The sequence below is a fragment of the Dasypus novemcinctus genome, chromosome 17 (genome assembly GCF_030445035.2).
Source record: "Dasypus novemcinctus isolate mDasNov1 chromosome 17, mDasNov1.1.hap2, whole genome shotgun sequence".
NCBI lineage: Eukaryota > Metazoa > Chordata > Mammalia > Cingulata > Dasypodidae > Dasypus > Dasypus novemcinctus.
Window position 1 is genome coordinate 61,123,051 of NC_080689.1, and position 27,803 is coordinate 61,150,853.

General features: G+C 45.4%; 1 non-coding gene across 4 annotated transcripts; it reads right to left on the reverse strand.

The window, feature by feature from the left end:
• Positions 1–1,616: 1,616 nt before the first annotated feature.
• LOC131273992 (uncharacterized) lies at positions 1,617–27,754 on the reverse strand. 4 transcript variants are annotated; one of them, XR_011646150.1, is made up of 5 exons: positions 27,379–27,691; positions 17,953–18,172; positions 14,254–14,424; positions 8,586–11,850; positions 1,617–6,087 (listed from the first exon to the last, which is right to left on the reverse strand). It is a non-coding gene; the product is annotated as an uncharacterized protein (transcript). The 4 variants fall into 4 exon arrangements; XR_011646148.1 differs by lacking the exon at positions 17,953–18,172 and having other exon boundaries at positions 1,617–7,882; positions 11,638–11,850; positions 14,254–14,386; positions 27,379–27,694; XR_011646149.1 differs by lacking the exons at positions 14,254–14,424; positions 17,953–18,172 and having other exon boundaries at positions 27,379–27,754.
• Between the last annotated feature and the right edge of the window lie 49 nt (positions 27,755–27,803).

A 27,803-nucleotide genomic window follows, 5' to 3' on the forward strand; every position in this document is an offset into this window, starting at 1 on the left:
AAGGAGGGGCTTGAATAGGCATTCCCCACAGCTCTGGGCATAGGTATTTATTTTTCCCACTCAGCCAGCGCTGGTGCTCTAAATTCCCACAGTCTATTACTTGGCAGGCATCAAACTGCGCCATCTGGGACTCCAGACCTTCAGTCACATTTTTAACTAATTTGATGGGGCTAATTGCTTCTTGGGTTTGAAATATCATGGCTAGTAAGATTATTTTAACTTGTAAATTGAGGTCTGAGTTTCTCCTTTGGTAGTCTGATAGGACGGGGCCATTGTTGACTAGGACAATACACACCTCAATTCCCTTCCCACTGCCCCCCAGTCATTGTTTTTTCAGTGTGATCTTTAAGGGACCTGGGGCAGAAATTATTTTCCAAGACTGAGGTGAAGTTGTTGGGAACTTATTGTCCAGTTGAGGTACTGGTCCCTTTACTCGAGTGTAAGGAGTCCAGCCTTTTTCTGCCATTAGGACTGCTGTTTCAGTTGTCAGCAAGACTTGATAAGGTCCTTCCCATGTCGTTTGGAGTTTGGACTCTTTCCACGACTTGATTAGGACCCAGCTGCCAGGTTGGTGTTGGTGGACTGCAAATTCAAGAGGCAGTCTGAGCCAGCAAACCCTGATGTCTGAGGGATGACAAAGTAGAAGACAAGGACAGTATATAATTTTGAAGAAAGAGATCCTTCAACTCAAAGGAGGGGAGTTCTCCAGGCTTCCCAGGGAAGGGCAGACCAGAAAGCATTTCATAAGGAGAAATTCCCAGTTCCTTCCTAGGGGCAGTTTGGATTCTTAACAGACCTACAGGTAAACATTTAACCCATGGTAATTTGGTTTCTAAGAACAACTTAGAGAGATGTTTTCTTAAGGTTTGGTTCATTCTTTCCACTTTCCCTGAGGATTGTGGGTGCAGGGTGTATGAAATTCCATGTGACACCTAGACCCTGCATAATATTTTGCAACACTCTGGATGTAAAGTGACTACCATTGTTTGAATCTATGTTTTCTACTAACCCATATCCAGGAATGATTTCTTCAAGGATAATTTTTGAAGTCCCTGATGCTGCAGCTGAAGCAAGACGGTATGCTTCTACTCACCCTGTCACATAATCCACAATTACCAGAACATACTTTAGTCTACCTACATGGGCCAATTCAGTATAATCAACCTGAATGCTCTGGACTGGTCTGAGGCCAGGCTCTCTACCCCCTGGCACTTGCTTCCTTAAAACTTTCTTATTAACTTTCTGACAGATTAGGCATGGTTCACTTACTTGTGTGGCTATAGTAGAAAGGCCCATACACCCAAAATGCTTGAGGATGAGGTCATACATGCCCTCTACTCCCCAGTGGCTACCTTGGTGTAAAACTGCTAGTAATTCCCTCATTATTTGCTTATTCAACAACTGCTGGCTGTCTGGGAGGAGCCACTTCCCTTGGCTATCTAAGGATGCCCCAGTTGTTCTAGTTATTTTACTTACTTTTCAGAGAATACAGTGATTCCAATTTCTTTGGGGATTGTTGGAGATTTGGACCTGAAGAGTATCAGGAATGAAAAAAAGAGAAAAAGGAGAGTGAAAGAAAGAGAAAGAAAAAGAAAGAAAGAACAAGAGAGCTGCGATCAGGGGATCTGCGAGTAGAGACTCATCAGACAACTTTATTGTTTACAAGGAGCTCTCTATATCCCCAATCTATGTGATAACAAGCAGGAACATGTAGCCTATGTGAGAACAAGGAGCAACACATAGCCTATGTGACAACAAACAGTAACATGCAGTTAACTGTCAGCATTAGCCACAGTCTAAGGAATTTTTAAAAATCTCATCTGAAGGTACAAAGTCTATGTTTTCTATTCACTACAAAAGGTATGTGCTCATCTTTTCTTTCAGCCTTTAACTGCTTCATCCATTTGACGGGAACTCTTAATTAGTGCATTCCTGAGAGTGCAAGCATAGCCATGGGGACAGCACTAGCATGGAGACAGCACTAGCATGGAGACAGCACTAGCATGGAGACAGCACGTCTCTCCTTGTGAGGCCACTGTGCCTCAGTTTCCAACATCTCCCCTTTTTGTTTTAGTCAAGGTGACTGTGCCTGTCTTAGGTTGCCCTCCTCTGAGAGTCTTACCCGTCATTGACTACCAGCCAAGCTCTTTGACTAGGGGAAGTGATTGAAGTGCTTTTGCTAGCACCAGATTATTCGCATGTCCCTTGGCTATTATGCTTTGCAATGTTCTTTGAAAGCAGTATCCGGCACAGGCAAGAATCATGAGCAACAAAACAAATATGATTAACCCTATTCCGAAAGCTGACAGGAAATGCTGTGATTTCCACCAAGTAACTGGATTAAATTTTGTAATATGTGAAGCATATCTGAGAAAATATCCTTGATATTGGCTACATGAATTTGATTTGGAGACATTTCTAATATTTTTCTTTGTAATTCAATTATTTCCTGAGAGATATTACTTTTCTAGCCTAGCAAATGATTACTCTTTTTTTCTATATCAGATGAATTACAGGCAAGAGGAGTAATACAAAAGTGGCTTTCATTCCAATCACATTTCAATCCCCTTAACAAGTTTAAATTATACAATTTATCTCCAATATGCAAAACAGCTATTTCTAAATCATTAACCCGATTATTTAACTGTCCATCAATGTGTTCTTGGCTACGCCACAAATCAGTAGCATTTTTCTGCCGATCGTGCACGTATTGTTGAGTCTGAACAGTCTCATGCAAAGCGTCAGCAGCAGTTGCAGCAGCTCTGATGTTTCCAATTAGTCCCATTATACTAATTATTAGGAGTCCAATAAATCTTTTCGTCCATTTCATGATTTCTTGTGCCATGTGTAGCAATAGCTGACTTTCATGTGATGAATGCCATATTCGGTTCATTTGCATGGGAATCCATATACCTCGTCGTCTTCTGGCTATTGTGACGGTGTCTCAATCCTGCAACACACTTTCTGACAGATAAGTACACAAGGCACCATTTTTATAAAACATGGCATTATCTTTTATAGTTATTTTTCCAATAATGAATATGAAAGGATCCCTGACACATGCTTTCAATGGATAGATTTGATTTAATTGTAGATATTAACCTGTTTGACTGTAATTATCAATCCATTCATAAGCAGGGGCAATTCCAAGAAATACTTTCCACAAGTTTTTATGTATATTAAGACTATAGGTGTCATTAATTCAAGGGGTTGGTAACCATTTTCCTTTACATTTCCAAACAGTAAAATTGTTAGTATATACCACTTGTTCACCCAAGAATAGAGATTCCGAAAAAGGACATTGCACATGTCTAACTTCTTGACCCTTGTTAAGTCCATACCATATAAATCTATCATTATATTCATTGGGGGTCTCCATAGAAGCACTTTCCCTCACTATTCAATAGGAATCATTAAAAATGACAGATCCTCTTCCTATATGGCATTCCTGCCATCCCTCTTTTCAGGTTTTTCGGGTGGACAATTATAAATTTGCTTTTCAGTTACTGAAGAATTATATGAAGGAAACTAAGTTATGAATAATTTTTTACCATTATTTGTCATGGTAACCATAGTCCAATTTTTTGTTTGCATGCAAGGGTGACTTTTTCCAATATATAATGGTGTATGATCAAAAGGAAGGATAAGATTATATATTTCCTCCCTTCTGCATCAGGTTTTAAGGGTAGTCTGTCATCTATAGTCCCAGGAAACACATGCGTTTCATTCACAAATATAGGAAATGATGGGTCTCTCCATGTTTCTACCTGGTTGGGATGTACAACAAAGGGCTTACAGTTTGATTGTCTACCTAACAAATATTAGTGGGAGAAAGAATGGGGACCTCAAATCCTTCTCCTTTTACCCATGAGACTGTAAGGGAACTTCCAGAGAATTTGGTTCCTCTGGGGAGATAAGGATCAGGCTGTGCCAGTGTCCACTAGAAATGTAATTTTTTAATGATATGTGCCCACCGTTAGATTTACTAAAGGCTCCCAGTGGGTTTTAGAAGTGAGGAACATCAGACCCCCCGAATCCTCAAAATTCATGAGGGGAATTACCAGAATCTCTTTCATTAAACTCCGGCATTCCCTTTTGAAATGACCCATCCTCCCAGTCAGAGCACCCTGCAGAGCCTTGCATTCGCCTCGTCCCCTTATCTAAATAAGACCAAGTTGAATCTTTATCTTCCCTCTGCCTATTCCCTCCCTGACCCATCTCCAGTCTTTTTCTTACCATTTGATCGACTTTGCTAATCACAACCTTTGCTTTCTGTTTCTGCTTTTCCTTCTCTCTCCTTACAAACACTTTCTGGGACTCTCTCAATAACTCTTCCAACGGCTTATCCATCCATCCTTCTTTTTTCTGAATCTTCTTCTGAATGTCAGGCCAAGACCCTTTTACATAGCTGACTTTTAACATTCCCTGAGCCACAGGATCATCAGGGTCCATCCCTGAATATTTCCTCACTTGGTCCCTCAATCGTTGCAGGTAAGCAGAGGGCATTTCATCCTTCTCCTGGGCTACTTCAAAGGCCTTCTTCAAGTTTTGAGATTTGGGAATGGCCAATTTGATCCCCTGTATAATGAGGTCTCTAAAATCTTTCATTTGTGTTCTGTCGCCCAGGTCATTATGATCCCAATTAGGGTCTGTGTTTGGGAACTTCTGTTCTGTTGCCATCACCCCCTGTCCAGGTGGATGCTGCCTGTCCCACTCCTTCATAGCTGCCCTCCACACCATTCCTCTTTCTTCTCCCGTAAAGAGGATATTCAGTATGGACATAAGTTCAGGCCAGGTGTATAATCTAGGACCCAGGAATTGATCTACTTGTTCAGCCAGCCCCACTGGATCTTCCATTAGAGATTTCATCTCCTCCTTGAAGTTCCTTACTTCAGTACTTGTCACTGGGGCATTGACATAGCCAATCTCCCCTGGCCCCATTGGGACTTCTCTCAGCGTATACAACGGCTGAATGGAGTTTTGTTCTTGCACTCTCTTCTCCTCAGATGCTCTGGCGAATGGAAAACTGTGTATATCTTTCTTACACTCTTCCAGTTCTTTCCTCAGCTGTTGGTGGGTTGTAACCGGTGCGGCTGTTGACCCTGCTTGATTCTCCAGTTCCCAAGGGTTCACAATGGGTTCTATTGGGCCCTCCATGTCTAATGACCCTTTTCCTGGGAGGGGAGGGTGAACATGAGGTGGAGGGAGATTAGACAGGGGGTCCCAGGCTTTAGTTTCTACAGCTTTTGTTTCTGCCGCCTTAGTTTCTGCAAGCTTAGTCTTGGAGCCTGGATTTTCAGCTTTCATAGGATAGAAAGTGGCCCCCTTTCCCTTTAACCAGCACATAGCATAGTCAGACTCTTCTTTGGAGAAGGGTGTTTTTCCATTAACATACAGTACAAGGTCAGCACAAAGCCAATCCTCATCTGACCCATATTTTGGCCAGAATACACCAGGCAGTAAAATACTTTCCTTGGTCCAGATACAACAGCAGTATTGAATCATTTTCTTCTTGTCTTTTCCCTTGGTCCAATCACTATCGGTCCAATGCCTTAACATCCTCCCTAGTGGACTATCTGGAGGAATGTCTCTGGGGGATCCTACACATACCCCCTTCTGCTTTTTCCCAGTTGACCGACTGCCTCTGTTTCCCATTCTGAATCTTGTCTGGGTCTCTTTCTTTTGAATCTTTTGCTTTGTCCTTCTCTGGCCCTTTCCCTCAAGGGAGAAGGGAAATGCGAATCGGGACTCTGCACTCACTTCCCGCCATATGTCACAATTCTCAGGCACACACAGTGAACCTCCGACTCATTAGAAGTCCCATCCACCAAGGTAATACTTAATAGCCTTTCTTGTTACCTTGGTCCATGCATGGAGTCACCTGGCCAACGAGAGGCAGATTTTCCCTTCCCTTTTTCTGGTCCACAATTGGCAGATCTAAGCGTCTGTTCTCGGGCCTTTTGGCTGCAAGAGGTGGGGCCCCTGCCGGTGGAGTCCAAGACCACTTAAACAGCGGGGCGCGCCTTTTCGTCGTCCACCCCAGGGGTCTGCTCTCTGAAGGCTGAGAATCCCAGATGAGTCCCAAACCTGTTGGAAAAAAATCTTCTTCTGGAAGAAAATAAGGCTCACCCGATTGTGGAGAAGAAAATAATTATTCTCAATCTTGCAAGAAGGGGCGCACAACCAGAAAACGTGGCTGGCGCACCAAGCAAACAAAAATGCCACAATTTATAGCCCTAAGCCTAGCACACAAGCCCTTCCTCTGTTTCTTCAGATTGGATACTTCAGAAGTGACAGCCTATCCGAGAAGATCTAACTTGCCCACGCAAAAGTTTGTGATTCACCGCTTCCGTCATCATATTCCAACCATTTTAGTTTTTACGTCCTCCTCTTTGCCAAATAAGGAATGGAATTTAGTGCTGAATTGGTATTGACTTAGCTCTTTCTTGGTCATTTTTTGACTGCCTATAGCACTGGCTTAACTGATTTCCTTTCTTCCTGCTTAACATGGGAGTGGGAGACTGAGGCAGTAGGCTGCCAGGTTACATTAAAAAATATTTTCTTCCTTTATGTGAAAACTAATCTAATCTTTGTTTCTTACATTACGGAATGACTACAAGCCAAGGCCAGCAGGAAGTAGTTACAGTAAAGAGAGCATCGCCCTTCATCACCTCTTTAAGACAAAAGTATAAACCCTTTAAGGGTAAAATAAAATTAATAGATGGATCTGGAGCCACAGGAAATGCAGGTAAATGCCAGTGGCCCCCAGGCTATGGGTGGGAGGATGTTTATCTCTTCGTAGATAAAACTAAGTTGTGCCTGAGGGACAGTGAGAAGGTACAGCCCTGCCCTTGATAATCATGGCACCACTCCAGTCCTGGGAAACAATTTAGCAATGCAAACTCTATATACATACCAGTCAGTCCAGAGAGATTCTCAAAATAGGGATGCCGAATCTTAAATAAAATTAAACTTTGCTTCAAGGGGAAATAAAATATAGCCTGTGCTTGAATTCAAAATTATCTAATTCTGTATCCAACTGTGCCTAGAAATTCAATTAAGTAATATAGGCCCTTTAGACTTTGAATGTTCAGAAAGAATGTGTATTCAAAGTTGCATCCAGAGGGAATTTGGCCTATATGTTAATTCAAAACCTTTATGCTAACTCAAAAGCTGTCTGGTACTCAGGCAAACACTTAACAAAGAAAGTCATTTTTTTTTTTTTCATAAAATCACCATGTGACTCCCCACCCTGTGCAAAAGGAACTTGAAAATCTTGTTGCAGCTCAGGTATTCAACAGACAAGATCTGAGTCCTGCTGGCCTTGCTGAAATCTTTTTCCTTCCCAAGATCATTCCAGAGTCCTGGCCTTTCTATATGCAAATAATTGAATCTCTCTCCACTTCTACAACAGTAAATGAAAAAAAAAAAAAAAAGAAAGAAAACAATGACTAAACTATCAGGAATTCAAATCCAGCAACATACTAAGAGAATAATATACCATAACCAAAGAGGTTGCTACTCAATAAACGCAATGAGAATTCATCATTAGGAAACTATTAATGTGATCAATATGTTCACAGAGTAAGGGATAATGATGAGTATTTTGATAGACACTGAAAAACCACTTGTACAATTCAACATTCAATCCTAATTTTAAAAATACACTCTTGTTGATTTGGAATTGAAGGGAATTTTCTTTACTTTATAAGGGGTAATTATCCAAAACCAACAACAAGCAATAAACAATAGTGCAAAACCAGAAACAGTCACATTAGTGGAAAGAAGGAGACAGGAAGGTCTGCTATCACTCCTTCCAGGCAACACTGTTCTGGAAGCTTTACCAATGCAACAACAAAAGGAAAAGGAAAAGGTCCAAAATCTGGAAAAGAACAATCATGGTTGTCGTTATTGGCATAGAATTTCATTTACACAGAAAACTCAATGCAATTAACTAGAAACAAATATGAGAATGAATAAGATTTATGATGTCTATATTGGTTAAAGTGGCTACATATGAGATAGACAAAATTCAATGCCATTCCCTAGTATCCTAATATCTTATTAGAAAATATCATGAACTTCCAGTTAAAAGGGCTAGATTAAATATATACATTCATAGCTGCTTCCTCCCAGAAACAATTATAATGACAGTAAAGGAATAAAGAAGAGAATAGCCCATAAGGATGAAGACAAAGGAAGAGGAATTAAAAGAAGACAAGAAATGGCAACAAAAGTTTGGAGGCTAGCAATGGGTAAATGAATAGTAAGTGATTTAGCAGTAATGGGGGGAGTGAGTAAAAAGTGGGACAATCCATGCTATAGAACACTGGCAAGCTCACAATTCACAAGTATCCATTACCTCTAAAGGCAGGGTAGGCTGAAAACAGGAAAACTGTTTATAAGAGTTTTATGGAGACCATTGAGACATACCCATTCACTCCTCTACCTCCCATAACCAGGCATTAGCCCCTTCCAGAAGAGAAAGGAGGTTTATACCAGGAGAGGTTTGCACAGCCAGGCTGAAAGCAGAGGGATTCAGGACACATCTCTATACCAAACGGTAAAATGCCGCATCTCCTTACCCCACTAGGCCAGTAGAAGACTGGCAGCTGAGCTTCTATCTTTCTAGCAAAAGACTGGAGGACTCCTTTGTGATGAAACTGACAGGCTTGAGAGGAACGAGAAAGAATCACATGTAGGAAGGTTCCAGCCAGCCACCTGTGGCCCTTCAGTGAAATTCAGCAGTTACCAAGACCTGGCCAAAAACAGAGCTAGAAATTTTTGAAAAAGCCAAAGGGGCTTGCCCCAGGTGATAACAAAACATAAAGATATAACAATGAAAACAGTGTGGTTCCAATAAAGGAAAAGTGAGCTCAGTGAAATGCAGTCAAGAATCCAGAAACAAGCTCATACAGTTCATATTAGATAGAGTTGGTGTTGGAGAAAAACAGTACTCACTGGGACACAGAGACTGATATGACCACAGGCAGAGAATATATTGAGGAGCTCTCCCATTGGAGGGGGTCTGAAGAACAGACTTCAGCCCCAAAACCACCATGGTGGGGGTCTGAAGAGAGATTTCAGCCCACTCCTGGAAGGGGGGGAATTGAATTTTTGAATTGACACAGAACTTTCCTAGGTGGGGATATGATGGTCAGTGGGAGAGGGTTGAGGGACCCAGTGAGGTGCAGGGGCCAATGGGGAGCCCTAGAGGTGAAAAATTTCCCTTGTATGGCTAGAGGGTAGTGGGATAGGGAGTTAAGTTTTCTTGGAAAGCTGGAGGACTGGCTGTTTCTTAGATCTGTAGGGAGTAAAGGGTTTCTTTATCTCCCTTTGACATGCAGGCACTGAAGGTTTTCATCTCCCTCTGATATGCACATAGTCGAGATCTCTGTCTCCCTTTACTCCTGCCTCTACCTGGTTTCTTTGTTTAAACTGCAGGAAAGTGCAATATCCTTAGACATATAGGCTTATGAGGGAGGGGGTAGCCTTTCCCCAGTGCATATGATGGTAACTGAGCTACAGCTTGTTAATTACTGCAAACCATTAACACTTGGCTTACCAATTGAGAGAAGAACAGGTTATGATTTAATATTTGAGCAAAAGTAGATGACTATCTCACAATAGTCTCAAAAACAAATTCCAGGTGATTAACCATATAAAGGTAAAAATAAACAAATATAGGTACTAGAATATAGCAAAGTGTTATTTCAATCCTGGCACAGAAAGGAGTTTTTAAGATTGATTAAAAAAAAAAAAATCGAAGAATCCCTAAAGTAAAAGACTGATAAACATGAATACCATAGAATTAAGTTTCTGTTCAAGAAAAGGTATCATCAAAGACAAAATTACCACTTCTGGTTATGGTGGAATAATTCAACTAGCCCTTTTGCTGCGAGCAATGAGGGAACTGGACAAAATACATGAAATAATTGTTTTTAGATATTGAACAGGCAGAGCAAAACTGAGACAAGGACGCCTTCCAACCCCCTGCGTTTCTTCCTGGAGGCTCTTTCTGGATGAGGTCATGCAAGAAGGGGCTTTTCAAATGGGGCATGACAGTCTCGCTGAGCTGAGGCAAGGGCCAAGTGGGATGGGAGCTTCAGGAGACTGAGAGCAGTGGAAATTTACAGAGGAGGAACGCTGCAGAGGCTTGTCTCCAGAATTCTGCATAGTGTTCCCTGTGCATGCACACAATGGCTATAAGAGATAAACAAGCAAAAGCCAAGGGGAGGAGCTAGAATCTGGAAGTCTATGGAAGCTGCAAGACAAAGGAGAGGGCATCTCCAAAAGATAAAAAGTCCAGCAACCTGAGAATTGTCAGCCGGACAGAGTGCTGCTGACGCCGGGAGGAAACAAGTCTTCTAACCTCTTACTAGAACTAGATAGAAGTTCAAAATGCTGATGCACCTACTTCCTCATGAGCCTTTTACCTAGACAAGGTGAGAATGGCACCTCAGTCCAACCCCAGGTTTTATCCCACTCAGAATTCTGCCTTAAGCAATGGAAACAAGGAACTGATTTAGGGAGAGCATAGCCAATTTTCCTGAGAGTGTATCCAAGACTGTTGTGTTTGGAACAAAGAATGATCCTTCTTTAATCAGAATAAAGTATCATGCCCTAACAGAGATGTGCAATGTCTGCATCAACAATAATGAAATGGAAACAAGAAAAATTCCATTTTCAGTAAGGACCCAAATGTTTTTCCATGTCTTTTTAATAAAGAAAAATAGAACCAAAAAAATTAACAAGCCAAGGGCTTTCATTCATTCATCAAGTGTTTACTGAGGACCTGCTGGGTGACAGCCTGTGCTGGTTGTGGAGGTGGACACTGAGGAGCACACCAGGGCACACCATTGGTCCCCCTGCTTATGTGGGTCAATGTCTTGAAGTGTGATCAGAACCAGTATCTAGGTTCTCAGCTTCTTCTCAAGAAAGAATTCAAGGACAAGCCACAGATTAATCAGGCAAGCAAAGAATGTAATGGGGTTGAGGAAAGAGAAGGAAAGTATACCTGCAGGGATGCAGGCAAGGGGGGGAAATGCAAAGTTCTGCCATGGGGTCCGTGATTTATGGGGGTACAGGACTCCAGGTGTGCCCTGATTGGCATACTTGAGACACAGCAGGGGAACTCTACTGGGTGATCCAATTAGCATGTTAGGGGCTGGGTTAGGGGATGCTGGTGGGTGGTGATTGGCTCCTGGCTGCTGTCCATGAGCTCTGCAGGCTGTGCTGACCGCCGGTGATAAGCCTCTGGTCACTGTCAATGAAGCAAGAGGTAACCTGAAATTGGGTGGGGGTTGGGGTGCTGCCCCCCTTGCCCTATCCCTCTTTCCGCCATGTAATGAGGTTGCCTCCTGATCACAGAGCCGCTGGGTGTGTGCTGTGTGCTGTAAGCTGCAGGGTGTGTGCTTCTTAGCTGCCCCTTCCTAATTTGCCCCTGTGCTCAGCACATTCATGCTAGCCAGCAGGCCAGTGCCTCAGTTTCTCTTGCCAGGCTTATTAGGTTTTTCTGCCCCCTCCTCCTTAGGTCCCTATTCTATCCTGACTCCAAAGGGTTAAACAGAGTTCAAGGCAGGACACCCAGGAGGCCAAGTGGAAGCCCCAGAGAGCAAGCAGAGGCCAGAGGCTCACAGGCAGCACGGAGGAGGCCCACAGCTGGCCGCCGGGAGGGACCCCTCAGCTCTGCTCTGCCCTCAGGCCACGTCATGACCCATGGATTTCTTGCAGAAACACTGGTAGTTGGCATCACAGTATATGTCATTCCACGTCTGCTGAGTATGGACACAGTCCTCCGTGGGCCTGTTCCTGTGCTGCCAGTTGTCCAGCTGCTCCTTGCTCAAAAACCTGGAAATAGAGAGATGTTATTCAGCTAGACACAGGCAGTGGTCCTTGTCCCTGCTGTGACACATGGAGCTAAACTGACGTGGCTCCCCAGTCCCCTTGCAGCCCCAGAAAAGGGACAGAGCTGCAATGCCTATGGGCCTGGGTCTGCTGAGGACATCCTAAGTCACTGATGATCCAAGGATGGGGAGGGTGTCTGTGAGGCGGCAAGTTGGGGAGAGGGGAGGGGAGGGGTCTTTCCTTTCAACTTCCACCCCAGAACTCGCACTTCCCTGCAGAGCTGGACCCCTCCCTGCACCTTCCCTGGTGTGTCCAGGGTCTAAGCAGCAGCCAGGGCCCCTCGGGGAGGCCCACCTTCCCGTCACGTGACTGTCCCTACCTAGTCCCAGCCCTGGATACGAAGTGTGCTGTCCTGGGACAACATCTGGCCAGAGCTTCTCAGGATGCTTTACAAAGCAGCACTTCCTTTTTCACACCCACACAACAGTCTCAGGAGCACCCTGTGGCCTGGGTGGTAATGTCAACTGAAATGACCAGAGCTAGTGAGGTCTTTTATAACCTAGACACATCCTTAGGCCGACCCCAGACGTCCAGTTGGCCACCCTGGGCCTCGATGGCCTTGGTGCTCCTCAAATCGAATGTGAGTGCCTGGCCTTCCCAGGAAGCCTGGGTCTCCTGTTCACATGCCCTCCACAGCCATGGGATTGACTGACATTAAAATCGAGATTGATCTGCACCTGTGGACCAGGGATTGTGTGGGGGGGTGCCGCTGCCACCCAGACGCTGCACACCGGCCCAGTCTGCTCTCAGTGCAGAAATTCCCAGGCAAGCATGAACAAATAACAGCAAAAACAGTGCTGGAATGCGGGACTCGGCGATTTTGCACAGGAAGCTTTGGGACATGTTGTTTCCTCTAGTCTTCTCAAAGTTGGGGCAAAACTGAACAAACGAGATGAGCTGGGTGCTTCGGAAAGTGCAAAAGCTACTAGTGAGCCCTATTCTCCTCTATCAGTAGAAACAATAGAAATTTATGACGTTGCTGCAGAAAATCCAGGACTTGTCAACAAATCTTGTTACCCAGGGGGTAACAAGAAGACACTGGGGAAGTGGACTTGGCCCAGTGGATAGCGCATCTTCCTACTCCATGGGAGGTCTGTGGTTCAAAAACTAGGCCTCCATGACCCGTGTGGAGCTGGTCTACGCACAGTGCTGATGTGCGCAAGGAGTGCCGTGGCTCACAGGGATACCCCCACGAGGACAGCCCCACGCGCAAGGAGTGCGCCCTATAAGGAGAGCCGCCCAGCACGAAAGTGCAGCCTGCCCAGGAATGGCACGGCACACACAGAGAGTTGATGCAGCAAGATGACACAACAAAAAGAAACAAAAAAACAAAAACAACAACAAGAACTCACAGCAAATGGACATAGAGAACAGACAACTGGGGCGGGGGGAGAGAGAAATAAATAAAATAAAAAATAAATCTTTAAAAAAAAGAAGAAGATACTGAGTAAACCTTCAGAAATTGTTCAATGAAGGAATAGAGCAGCATTTGAGAAATATGTAACATCTATTTAGGAATGAAAATAAACTAATGTGAAGCAACTTAATCCAGAATACTTATTTTAAATTGTGGTGGATAGAGGTTTAAAATAGCAACTTGTAGTAATATCAATGGAAAAGCTACATTTAGCACCTATACTACTGAAATAAACTTTCAAATGATTGCAGATAAACATAATACAGCGTGTTTCTTTTTTTTTCACAGCACTCTGCGACATGGGCTACACTCTAGTTATTATATTCAGAATTCACAAAATGACCTGAAAATAAAAACTACTTCTAAAAATTATGTAATTCAAGGGTAACATTGTTATCATAAACATTCTATAATAGTGTAACTATTGCTTATTATCCTACTAATGAAACATTCAACTGCATTTTAAAAAGTTAAGATTCTGGAAGTGGCTGTGGCTCAATCAGTTGAGCTTCCATCTACCATATGGGAGGCCCTGGGTTCGTGTCCTGGGGCCTCTTTGTGAAGGCAGGCTCGCCCGTACCTCACAGAGAGCTGCTGGCATGCAAGTGCTACGTAGAGCCGACTCAGCAAGGTGACACAGCAAAAAGGGAGGCAAGTAGAAACACAGAAAAGCACGCAGCAAATGGACACAGAGAGCAGACCACAGGCAAGTCTCAAGGATGGGGTGGGATAAATTCAAAAATGAATACAGAGATGCAGAAGAATGCACAGTGAATAGACACAGAGAGCAGATGGCAAGCAAGCCTCAAGGGGGGGGGGATAAAAAAAAAATCAAGACTGATGACAGGAGAGGAAGCCCAAAGGGACCTGAGGGGCTGAGGGAAAAGCATGCTCCCTCATGCTCTCAGGGTGCCCACCCTACCACCGACCTCTGCCTTGCCCTGCTGCTGACATCTGTCGACTTCAGGGAATCTCCCTCAGTCACTGAGGACAGTGGGGTTTGTTGTCCAGGTTTCCACCTCCAGTGCAAGATGCTCAGAGGAATTCAGTATTGTTCCCTGCCTGACAGGAGACATGAAGGTTATGGGCTGTGCCCTCCCCTAGAAGAAGAAGGTCAAAGCATCAAAGGCCCTTGTCACTCACCAACCCTGTCAGAACCACCCCAAGCCCCCAGCTCTGACCTGCTCTTCCTCAGAGGTCACCGATGCCAGGTGAGCTCCTTGGGACACACAGAACTGCTCAGCCTCCTCCAAGACTTCTTGACATCAGAAAAGTCATACAAGCTCCCCCTGAAGAACTTCCAGCCTTGCAGGAGCAGCCAGAGAAGCTGAGCTGCAGCAGAGGTGGGAGGAGAGGGAACCAGGGGCTGATGGTGGATGTCCCAGAGCTGGCCTTCCTGAACCCGCCAGCGGCTGGCCACTGAGGCCCATGTCCTTGGGGCTTGGTTCCCCAAGGGCAAGTGCTGCTGAGACCATGCCTCCATCCCACTACCCAATTCCCCAGGAAGCTGCAGCTCAAGACGCCTGGCTCAGTACTCCTGGGACACTTGGCTCTGCTACCCAGAAAAACTCTCTGTTGAGACATGTGCTTTCTGACCATGTCACTTTATTTCCCATCTCATTACTGCCACCATGCAGTCTCCATCTCAATTCCCACCATCTCTCGAGGAAGTTGTCCATCCATCCAGAGTCTCCCTTACTTCCTTGATTTTATCTCCATCCACTTTGCCTGCCCACACTCATGACTATCCAAGGACTTCCTCATCACCTGCTCTAACTGCCCTCACAGGTGTCACACACTAAGAGCTCATCCTGTCACCAGGAGCCCCAAGTCTCAGCTCTTTCCTCCCTCCTTGTCACCACATCCTGCTCTTTAGTATCATCTCTACCTCAGCTATTGAAATGGAGCCACAACACTCATTTCTTCATTCATATCTTCAACATTCATACATTCATTGTTTGACATTCCTCAGCTTCTGTGAGCCGGGGACTGCTATAAAAAGACCAGTAAGACACGATTCATGCCCTCGAGGAATTTACAGTCTTATGAAATGAGACAGATGTAAGAAGGGGACAGATGATGAACTAATTAAATGCCACCTGCAGGTTAGAATAGAGGCATGAAAGAGGGTGTAGTCTCTGTCACCTGGGCTGGGGGGGCTTAGCAAGGGAATCTGGGATGAGATGTTCCTTGAGATGAGTCTTTAAAAAAAAATTGAGGGGGTGGGGAATGGGAAATTAATACTCAATTGGTAGAGAGTTCCCATTTGGGGCCAAGGAAAACTTCTAGCCAGAAAAGATGATGATGGTAGCACAATATTGTGAATGTATATACTGAAACAGTTAAAATGGGAGCTTTTATGTTATGTATATGTTACCACAGTAAAAATTTTTTAAAGAAACAGAACTGTACAAAACAAAGTGTGAAGCCTACTCTAAACTGTGGACTATAGTTAATCATATGATAATAATAATGTTGGTTCATCGATTGTAACAAATGTACCCACTAAGGGAAAACATTAATCATGGGCAAAGCTCTCTACCTTCCGCAGGATTTTTCTCTAAGCCTACAACTGCTGTAACATTTTTAAAAAAATGTTTAATCAGGAAAACACTTTGAAAAAAAAACTGTAGAAGAGTTTGCCAGGGGATCATTTCCAAAAAAAGCCTTCCAGACAGGGGAAATGGCAGGTGCAAAGGCAAGCAGGCACAAAAGGGCATGGCACGAGCTGATCTGTGCAAAACCTGGGGTGTGGCCAGCATGCAAGGGGTGGGAGTGGAGCCTGGAGAGCCTTCCAGCACTACATCTTATGCCCATAAGAAGGAATTTGGATTTTTCCCTGTGCGCAATGGGAGGCCCTGAAGGGTTTTATGGATGGCACAAATTTGCACTGTAAATATTTCAATGTGGTGCAATATGCAGGTTCAACAAGAAAAAAAGGCCATCCTGCTTGGGCCAGAAACATCCATCAGAACCCAACTGCAAAGATTTCAGGGAGAGACAGGCCATGGGGACCACGCGTTCTCAAAGTGTGTTCTTTGGATGAGCAGCATCGCGCCTCCTGGGAACTTGGTAGAAATGCCCCTTCTCTAGGCCCAGCGCAGACCTGCTTTTTCAGAAATTGTATCTGAACAGTCTGAGTTTTAACAAAGCCATGTGAGATTCTTATGCTCTCTGACGCCTCAGAACCAGTTGTCAAAACCAGGGGTGGCTAAATTATAGCCCATCAGCAGCCTCTTTTTATAAATAGTGTCACTGGAGCAGCCACGCCAATTCATTTACACGTTCTCTTCGGCTGCTTCAGCAGTGCAAGATGACAGCGCTGAGGAGCTATGACAGAGACTGTGGTCCACAGGTCTCAATTGTACTATTTGGCCCCTTAAGGAATAGTTAAAGTAATGATACTCCACCCTGACTGTCCATGTTTTAAGACTTCCTGGTGCTCAGGCTGCATCCCAACCAAAAGAAATCAGATTTCTGTACATGAGTCCCAGGCATGTACTTGGGTGACTCCAATGCGCAGTCAGGATGGAGCACCTCTCAGTCCATACTAAAGCAGGAGGGCAGCAGTGGGGCTCGAGGAGAGGCAGGAAGGAGGAACGACTTCCAGGCACTGGTCCGCATGGCCAGTGATTCCTTAGACTCGACTGGAAACATGGGCAAAGAGCAGGGGCTCGGCACTGCCTGCCAAGCCCTCATTTGTCAGCCCCCATCTCTCCAGCAGCTTCTCCCAACCATCCCTTCTCTCCCCCAGCTCCCTACAGGCATCCTCCTCCTTAGCTAGTGACCTCCTATGCCACCCAGAAACAGATGTGGTTAACAGCAGCTCTCGCAGTCTCCTGTTCCCACATCTGCACAGTAGGGTGCTCACCAAATTCCACACCTGCTCCCTTCCCAGCCTCAGAGATTCAAGTACCATCCCAACCCTCTTCAAGGCCAGTCACTCATCGTGCATTTCACTCTCCTCCCTCTCTCCTCCCCTATCTTCAACATCCACCTCTTTGCTGTTTCCTTTCTGTAAACCCCAGGTGAAGCCTGTCTGAATCTGGAGACTGTCTCTCAAGTTTACCAAAATAGTAGTGGGGGTTTGGGGGAGGGTTCACTTGGAAGTCATGCAAATTTTCATGGCAATTCAGATGCTTGTTTTCTCATCTTGCAATTTTTCCATATTTGCCACACTGTTTATAATTAATAGAAACATGTTATAATGGTGAAATAGATGATGTGCATTGTTTTTTACTCTTCCCCTCATCTCTCCTTCGCTCTCAGCTACGTTCCTTGATAGACTCATGTACCTGATCAATTCATGCCCAGTAACCATGATCTGCTTCCACCGAAACTTCATTTATGACTTTTGAATTGCCCAGCTTCAGTGGATGCTTTTCATTTCTTATTTTACATGGCCTCTCTGGCATGTGCCAGAACTGACCACTCCTGTCTTGAAATTCTCTCCTCTTTTGGCTTTCCCACATGCACATCTCCCAATTCCCCTGTCCTCAGTTGGTTCACACACATCTTTCCCTTCTTGCATCCTGAAGGTTGATTCCTGGCCCCACTCTCAGCCCTCTTCTGCATTTTGTCTCATGCAAACCCCACCACTCCCACTGCTGCAATGAGAACCAACATACCCGGGGCACCCAAGCCTGTGTCTTCAGCCCTGGCCTCTCTCCTCAACTCCAGACAGCCTGCAGGCGATGTCCACTTGGATGTCCCCCAAAGCACCACAGACAGCATGTTCAAGTCTTGTTGCTCCTCTTCCTCCTTAATTCCTCAGTTGGGGACCCTCCACGGCCACCCAAGTCAGAATCTCAAGGTTCTCCTTAAAACCCTTCAGGGCCTCCACATTTCCTGGAGGATGAAAGCCAAGCTCACTCACAGGCCTCCCAATCTAGCATGTGTCTCTCCAGTCCTGCCCACCCCTCTAGCCCAGTGTTTTTCAAATTGTAATCACCGACCCATTAGTGGGTCATAAAATTGGTTTATCAGTTTTGACATGCTTTGCTCTTTTTTTTAAAGAATAGAATATAAAATGTCAGAGTGAGTTCATGCAGTAAAGGTTTTGCTTTTTGAAACTTGCATAGATAAATTACATAGATGATTAGATAGATAGATGACAGATAAGTAGATTTCCTTCCCCCTTCCACAAAAGTTTCCTTCTCACCTTTCTTGTTGCATCCGCCCTCTCAGTTCCCAGTACTTGCTTCTAACTTAACACCTCTTTCACCAATCTATATGACTTTGCTTACTGGTCTGTCTCCACCTTGCATCTTGTAACCTTCTCAAGAGCAGGCGTCCTGTCTTATTCATCTTTAACCCCTGACACATGGGAGATGTTCATGAAAGTTTTCTCAGATATATGCTCGAATGCTGCCTACTAGCTTAAGTGCGTGACCTGTGTTGATTCATTTGATCCTCCCTGTGAAGCAAATCCTATTGCCCCATTTTGCAAGTGATACTCAGAAAAGGTAAGCAACTTGTACTAGTTCACATCATTTGTGATAGCTGGAAGTCACAAACAGGTTGTCTACTCCCACAAGCACACTCTGCCATTACCACACACCTCATCACAAAGATCCGGTTTGCCAAAGGAGAAATTCTGTGGAGAGATTATTAGCCACCTGAGAGCAAGGACATACCTTCTCAGGTCTTCTGTGCTACTGCCGGGGCACAGAGGAGGTGTGTTTATTGGATTTGTTCTCTCTCCACCACCCTTGCCCTTTCCCGGATGGGACTCATGCTTGAGGCTAAAGAGGCTAACTTCCCAGCAACTCTGCCCTCTCCAGGGTGGACCCTCCCTACCACTTACTTTGGTTCCTTTGTAGCTGATCCTGTGAAGCACAGGCTGCACAGAGGGTGTCCGGGCTGTTCTGCTGCTCCTCAATTTTCACATGTAGCCTGCTGATATTACTCACATTAACTTGTAGCCTCTATATCTCAGCCTGTGCCTCCTGCAGGCTGTTTTCTCACATGTGGGTCTGGGAATTTAAGGCAGCACACTTCATTCCTTGTTTTAGGGTCTCTAACTCTCCCCTGGCATTTTCCAACTCTGCTCTTACTCCTGGGAGCTCAGCTTTTGTCTGCTCCATACCGCCCTTTGCCATTTGGGTCTGGGCAATGGCAGTTTTCAAATCTCTTTTTAACAACTGAATCACGTCATCAGCACTGTCCAACTGACCTCTTAATAACTGGATCTCAAAAATTGTGTTGTGTACACTGCCTTTTATAAAGGGCTGGGTCTGGGAATTGAAAGCACTTGCATTTCCCAGACCTCCCCAGAGCCTCTGGATCTCGGCATTGGGCCCTTCCAAACTGCTGCTTAACACCTGGTACTGAGTCCTTAAAACACTGCCACTCCCCAGACTGCCTTTCTAAAGGTAGGTCTGAACACTGGCATTTTGTAAACTCATATTTGTGTAGTGTAAACCTGCCTTTAACACATGAAATTCAGTGTTGGCATTTTCTAGGCCTTGGCTTAACATATGGAGTGCAAAGCTGGTATTTTCTGAACTGCTTTGTAAGAAATCTTGGGTCTGGGAATTCAATGGGTTTGCCTCTTCCAGAGCTTTCTGTAGTCCCTGGATCTCAGCATCAGCCCCCTCCAAGGAATTCCTTAACATCTAGGTCTAGATATTGCAGGTGCCAGCACCCTCTACAACTCCTTTGACCATCCGGATGTCAGCACTGGTTTTTTCCAGGTGGCCGCTGAGCATCTGGATCTGGGAACAGACATTGTCCACCTTGTACTTCAGCATCTGCATCTCCACAGCCCAGGTGCTAGAATGCTCTTTACACAGCTGGAGAGCTTCCTGTACATCAGCCACCCTGGCAAAACGGTAGGAATCTTCAGGGGAGGAAATGCAGAGGTCGGCCAAAGAGGCCCATTTCATAGGGAAGCATATAGATCTACCAGCATGTTCTAAAGATTTCCGTGGAGAGATGCCTACACCTCGGCCTGTGGCCTTCTTGACCCTGGACCAAACAATAGCCAAAGACCTAATTAGCCATCACACATGAACTAAAGGGCCCAAAGGATAGAAATTCTTGTTTACTGTAAACTAGATACACCCCCACGCACTAGGAGTCATGCAGATGAGATTGGATTCCTCTGCCATTGTAAATGAACTTCAAAATAACTCATTATATAATGTAGAGCTGTTGAAGTTTAATTCCACACAAATTTCACCATTAGAAGAGTCATTGAGAAAAACATATGAATAAGGCCCATGTTTAGTCCTGAGCTATATTTGTACACCAACCATTGAGCCTCTTGATTCATCATCGTTACTCCTTGAAACCATGTAGACACAAACATAAATTTTCTGATTACAAATTCCAGGGGGAAAAAAAACCACGGGAACAAAATAGTTGCTCCTGGCAGAAGGCCCCTGTTCAATCCACAGTGCTATGATGGAGGGGTGACACACCTTCAGGTCACCCGGGGCCTCTGAGCTGAAATCGCCTCTGAAAGGGCTGGGCACCCCTACAGAAAACAGAGGACAAGAGTCCCTTCAGAGCAATTTGGGGATATGAGAGCCCTGAGTGAGAGATCTTGGCCACCAGGGCCGTTTAAGGAAACTGCAGCCCTTTCCTCTGCAGGGTCTTTCCCAGCAAGCCCACCTGCCACTGCCCCTGGTCTTGCCATCACCCTTGGCTCTCCTCATGAGCAAGGACTCAATTTCACACATCCATGGTCACTGCCTGGTTCCATCCTCCCCTCAGGATCCATGCCCTATTCCTCAAGCCCTGGCTAGGGGAGGTGTGAGACCACCTGGCCTTTGGAGGTGTGAGAACAGAACAGGAAGTCAGGGTTGATCTTCAACAAAGAAGCAAAGGCAATTCAGTGGAGAAAACATAATCCTTTCAAGAGATGGCCCTGGAACAATTGAATAGTAATATCCAAACAAATAAAAATGAACTTTAGGGAAGCAGACTTCGCCCAACAGATAGGGTGTCCACCTACCACATGGGAGGTCCTCGTCAAACCCCGGGCCTCCTTGACCTGTGTCGAGCTGGCACATGCGCAGTGCTCATGGGCACAAGGAGTGCCGTGCCATGTAGAGGAGCACCAAGCTCAAGGAGTGTGCCCTGTAAGGAGAGCTACCCAGCATGAAAGAAAGTGCAGCCTGCCCTGGAGTGGCACTGCAACAAGGAGAGATGACATAAGATGACACAAGAAAAAGAAACTCAGATTCCCGGTGCAGCTGATAAGGATGGAATCAGTCACAGAAGAACACGCAGCAACTGGACACAGAGATAAGAAACTGTGGCGGGGGGGTGGGGGTGGAATAAATAAATTAAATTAATCTTTTAAAAAATTAACTTCAATCCACACCTCACGCCTTTACACAAACACTAACTCAAAATGAAACATTGACCTAAACTTTAAAATTTCTGGAAGAAAATGGAAGAATATCTTCATGATCTCGGGCAAGGCAAGCAGACTGAGAGAAGATATTTGCAAATCACACATTTGAGAAAGGACTTGTGTCTAGAATGCATAAAGAACTCTCAATATTCAACAAGATGACACACTCATTTTTTATTTAGACAAGAGTTTGAATGGATAAATTTTTTTTCAGTGACGTATTTAACTATACGAAGTAAAATGCTCAAAATCATTAGTAATTAGAGAAATGCAAACTAAAACCACTATGAGATATCACTCCTACCTACTTATTAGCCAGGCTGAAATGAAAAAGACCCATCATCCCAAGTGTTGAAAAGGATGTGAAGGAGAAGGAACTCTCATCTCCGTGGGTGGGACTACAAATCCTACAAACATTTTGCAACTTGGCAGTTTCTTAAAAAGTTAAACATGCACCTATGACCCAGCCATTCTACTCCTAGGCGTTTACCCATGATAAAATAAAGATTATTCAAAAAAAGGACTTATAGATGAATGTTCACAGCACCTTTATTTGAAATAAAAAACTGGAAACAATCCAAATTCTGTCAACAGCTAAGTGGGTAAGTCGTGGCATAGAAATTAAATGGATCACTGATCAGCAATAAAAAGGAATGAACTACTGTGCATGCCACGACATGGGTGAAACTCAGGATAGTTATGCTGAGTGGAAGAAGCCAGAGAAGAAAAAAAAGAGTATGTCCAGTCGATCCCTTATATGTCTATAAGGAGAAAATGTGAACTAATCCACAGAGACAGAAAGTAGAGCCGTAGTTGCCTGGGGAGGAGGGAAAACTGAGCAGAGGGATTACAAAGGGTTACAAACTATGGTGCAGGTAGGGCAGGTGGTGAATGTGTTCAGCATCTTGATTGTGGTGATGGTTTCATGGGTGTACACATATCAAAACATATTAGACTGTGCACTTTATGTGCACTTTGAGATGCACATTATACTTATAGCTACATTAAAAAGAAAAAGATTATGCCCTCCTCTAAAGAGGTCAGACCCACTGAGGGGCCTGGGGATGGCAGGGGAGAGGCTTGTCCTGGGTTCTGGGCCTCCCGACACCGGCTACCTTCCCGCCCTCCCTCCCTTCCACTGTGGCTACTCAATGTCTGGTTCCACAGGTGGTGGCTAGGTGGTGTCTCCCAGGTGGGACTGAAACTTCTGGAATGAGGGATCTGCCTGTGTCTGTAGAACTGAAAGACCCCACTCCTGGGTCAACACCACCTCTCAGCCTGGGGCTTGGGGGACACGGTGCACACACCCCCTAACGGTTGGATTCCAGAAGGAGGGAGTTGGCTCCAAGCCCCTCTCAGGGTCTTCCCTCACGTGCTTTGACTCTCCTTATGGGGCGCACTCCTTCCTCATGGGGCTCCCCTAGGCAGGGACACCCTGAATGGCAGGGCACTCCTTGCGTGCATCTGGACTGCACATGGGCCAGCTCCACACGGGTCAAGGAGGCCCAAGGTTTGAACTACGGACCTCCCATGTGGTAGACGGACGCCCTATCCAGTGGGTCAAGTCTGCTTCCCTTTTCTAAGTTTTGACTTTGGTAATACTGACACATACCACACAAAACATGTTGTACAGGAAAATATTAACTTCAAATATGTATTTACTCCATGAAGGTAATCTCATGCCATAAAGAAAACCTCTATGAAACCATCCTGGAATGACCACACAAATGATATCAGTACATATTAATGAAAATAGTGATAGCTAAGATATAGTGAACCTTACATATGTTCTACACTTCTCACACATAACTTATTAATCTGCTCATTAATCATGAAATACTGATTTACCAGAAACTAATCTCCACATTAGAAGAAAGACTGAAGAACAGAAAAGTTGAATCACTTGCCCAAAGTCTCACAGCTAGTGAGGAGAAAGCAGGATCTGAAGCCAGGCAGTCTGGCTCCCCTAAACCATTACACCAAACCACCTGCCTCAAGCTACTGGACGCAAGGTCGGTTTTGCAGCATTACTAGACCTGCATTACATGGAGATCTAACCCATTACTACAGAAACCAGCAACAGAAACTTTTTCATTATGCTTTTACTACAAAACCTGCTGCTAGGAAATTACTGCAACTTTCATCCAGGTGAAGATAGAATTGGCATAAGACAGCTCCTTTCTTTGCTGATAGGGCAGTGGTCACCAGGTGCAGCCTGCGCAAGCCTGGGCACCTCCTCTCCCCCACATGCCTCTATTCATACTCCTCTCCCCTTCACCCTTGCCAGTGAGCCAAGGTCACCAGGTCTGCCCCTGGCTCAACCAGGAAAATAAGCAGCAAATAGAGGCCCAGCGTCTGTTTTTGGCTTGCCATCAGGATGATTGAAATGAAGCCACTAATTTGAGAGAATTCACAGACCCCTCGGTAGACATATTCTCAGAACCAGAAAGGGGCTGAGAGCTGCTACCCAATGTGATGGTGCTGCAGGAGGGTAGCATGAGCTCGTGGAGAGGGACACTATTAAAAAATGACCCTGTGAAACTAATCCTTACATCTGACAAGGAAATGACATGTACCATGCTTGGAAAAAGCATGGTCTTGGAATCAGGAATGGTTGTGCTTCCCTTAGGAAGTGTGTCTTTTGTATTTTCATCTTCTGGACATGGTATATTTTGTGTCTCCCTTCATAGCTATTATCACAGTGTGTAATTAGAGGATCATTAGAGAGATTTCCTGATGAATGTCTGAAGTGCTGTCTGAAGAGACAGTCTGTTTTCTGCCCTATTAAGTGCCATTAGTTTGTAAGTGCCATTAGGATGTCTGTCTGCTTCACTGTACCTCTCACAGAACTTGGCACAGTAGGCCCTCACCAAATGTCTGTTGAATAAGTGAGTGCATGAGTCAATGAATAAATAAAACATGAGCAACGGACTGGTCAATTTCCTTTTTTGTGTGGGCTGCTAGAAAATTTACAGTTGAATGATTCTTGCATAACATAACAAGTGAAGAGGATCTTATCCTTGTGTTTCTGTATTAGCCTCCTTCTTAATACCATTTTGTGTCTGTACACTTAATTTCCTTCTTTCTTTCCCATCTTCTTAGTCTGCCTTGCTATATTTTATGAATCTCTATAGACTGCCTTAAAGCCCTTTAGAACAAAGTGATAAATAGATGTTTGCCAAGGTCTTACATATATATTTAAAGTCTTCACACTAAACCCTCTGCCAAACATCTGATCATCTGTGAGCTCTTAAGAACAGTTGAGGGGAAGCAGACTTGGTCCAGGGGTTAGGGCTTCTGCCTAACACATGGGAGGTCCCGGTTGAAACCATGGGTCTCTTTGATCCGTGTGGAGCTGGCCATGTGCAGTACTGATGCGTGCAAGGAGTGCCCTGCCATACAGGGGTGTCCTCCGTGTAGGGGAGCCCCACGTGCAAGGAGTGGGCCTTGTAAGGAGAGCCTCCCAGTGCAAAAGAAAGTGCAGCCTGCGCAAGAATGGTGCCGCACACAAGTAGAGCTGACACAACAAGATGATGCAAGAGAAAGAAACACAGGGAAATGGACCTGGCCCAGTGGTTAGGGCATCCGTCTACCACATGGGAGGTCCGCGGTTCAAACCCCTGACCTCCTTGACCCAAGCGCATGCTAATGCGCACAAGGAGTGCCCTGCCACATAGGGTGTCCCCCGCGTAGGGGAGCCCCACGCTCAAGGAGTGCACCTGTAAGGAGAGCCGCCCAGCGCAAGAGAAAGTGCAGCCTGCCCAGGAATGGCACCGCCCACACTTCCCGTGCCGCTGGCGACAACAGAAGCGGACAAAGAAACAAGATGCAGCAAAAAGACTCAGAGAACAGACAACCGGGGGAGGGGAGGGGAATTAAATAAATAAATAAATCTTTAAAAAAAAGAAAAAGAAACACAGATTCCCAGTGCTGCTGCTAAGGATAGAAGCGGTCACAGAAGAACACACAGGGAATGGACAGAAAGAGCAGAAAACTGGGGGCAGGGGAGGGGAGAAGGGGGAAAAAAGAAATGAAAAATAAAATCTTAAAAAAAAAAAAAAAGAATAGTTGAGGTTTGGTAGGTCCAGCACTATGCTAATTCTTAGAGCAAATTTGCTCCAAGCCTAGAAACTACAATGTGGTCATTTCAGTCACTTGTGTGTATTGTGTATGTGACAAGCCCTTTTCTAGGAGATCTAGGCAACCTAGTATCTAAGAACCAACACAGAGTTATGGATTTTCGGCCAAAAAGGATCTCGCTTTAGAGGATTCCCAAATATATGGACATCCTAATAGACAGTTTGCTTTCACTTGTGCCCTATTTGGAGGGGGAATGGAGACTGGGGGCAGTGAGGCGGGCTGGGCAAGATCCTGGTCTGGCATTGAGAAGAGTCTGCTCACATTACAAAAAAGAAGGCAGGGCAGCATGAAGTAAAACTATTAACAAATAACTTAAACCCCTTTTAAAAATCTCTACTATAAATTATTTACATGCTAGTGGGAGGATTTACTTTCAAGTCTGAAATTCTACAATTACTTTCTTTAGCCATATCACTTCATATCTTGACCAAGTACTTTCCCTTAAAACAATTTCAAAATCCCATAATGAGAACACCTCACGCTGCAGAAGTTAAACATTTCATATCCTCCAACCTGAGAAGAGCTGAGTGCACCCCCAGTGCATTTGCTTCTGTTCAGAGGCCAGACCAGCCCTCCTTAGGGGTTAGTCAGAAGACACAGAACGTCCATTTATGAAACTGAAATTTGGTTTCTATTATTAGGCTCATTTGAGTCAGTTAAATCTTAGACGACAAACTGGAAGAGGAGGGAGGAGTGGGTGTAAAGAAACACATGACCAATAGTCATATGTTGTAGATAAATGAGAGTTTCTGGAAGAATTGGATAGGATGTGGGCTGGAGTTTTTTCATTTTTAGGGGATGGAGATTAGGATCGAGAAGAAAAAAGGCAAGACAATAGGCCAGACCAGAGCACCTGCTCAGCACCCTAAAGCTGCCTGCCCTTCCCATCCCCCTCCTGCCCCCACCCCCAACACCAGGTACTCTGCGGTCTGGATATGAAACCAGCAGACGTGGACCCGGACTCCCCGCTGCCTCCCTGGATGGAGGAGGGGAGGGAGGCAGGGAAACCGAGGAAAGGAGACGGAAGGTAAGATCAACAGACTGTCAAGACCTCCTCAGGGACCTTGGGGGTTTTTTGTTTCCCTCCAAAGTGGTTGAGTTGCACAAAAATCCAAATCCACCGGGGACTGGTCACCTTCCAGCTCCCTTTATCAAAGTGCTAGTGGCTGCAGACCTGGCACCTGCTCACCTGTAGCTGCAACCGCGCTGCGGGCGCCCCAGGCGGAGGCCAAGCAGGAAGGCAGGGAACCCAGAGGAAAGCCCCACCAGGCAGACGTCGTTCTCCTGACAAACCGGCCCACAGCCCCCCATGCGCAGACCAGCGCCTGGCAGCCCCGATTTCTGAAAAGCCTCCAATGTTACATGAGCAGAAATCAATAGGTGTGAAATACATACCCTTTCGCTGGGAAGAAATGCAGGGCAGATGCGAACAAAATCAGAGAGGGCACTCCTCTGTCTGGACCCAGCAGCTCTGGGAAGGGGAGGGATGCCGGAAGGCTCGGGAATTCCATGAAAATTAACAAAACCAAGGCAAGCCTAAGGGTCTTACCTCCTGCGCGGCATCGCAGCCATCTCTGGTCTTCGCTGTAGGACTCTCCTCTAAGTCAGCTGAATAAATCCACCCAGCTAACCTGCAGGACGATATTTCCTACCCCTCCTGCAGTCCCGCGCTGGTCAGAGCGGCCGAAAGGGTTTCTCTACCCACATCTGCCTGAAATCCCCCAGCCATTCGCTGCTTCTTCGGGTCAGTGGGGATCACAGACAACAGAGGCTGCTGCTCCTTGACAAAGTTTTCCTTCCCGCGCCTCCCTTACAGCGCTGCCATCAGAACTAAATCCATCTCCCACCCCGGGCTGCGAGGAAACGCGCTCCTCCCCGTGCGCGCTGACGACAGCCCGCGCCCCGGCGCCCGCACAGCCCCCTCTAGCGGCCGCGGGGCGGGCGCCGGGATGGCGGGGGCTGCAGTGCCCGCCC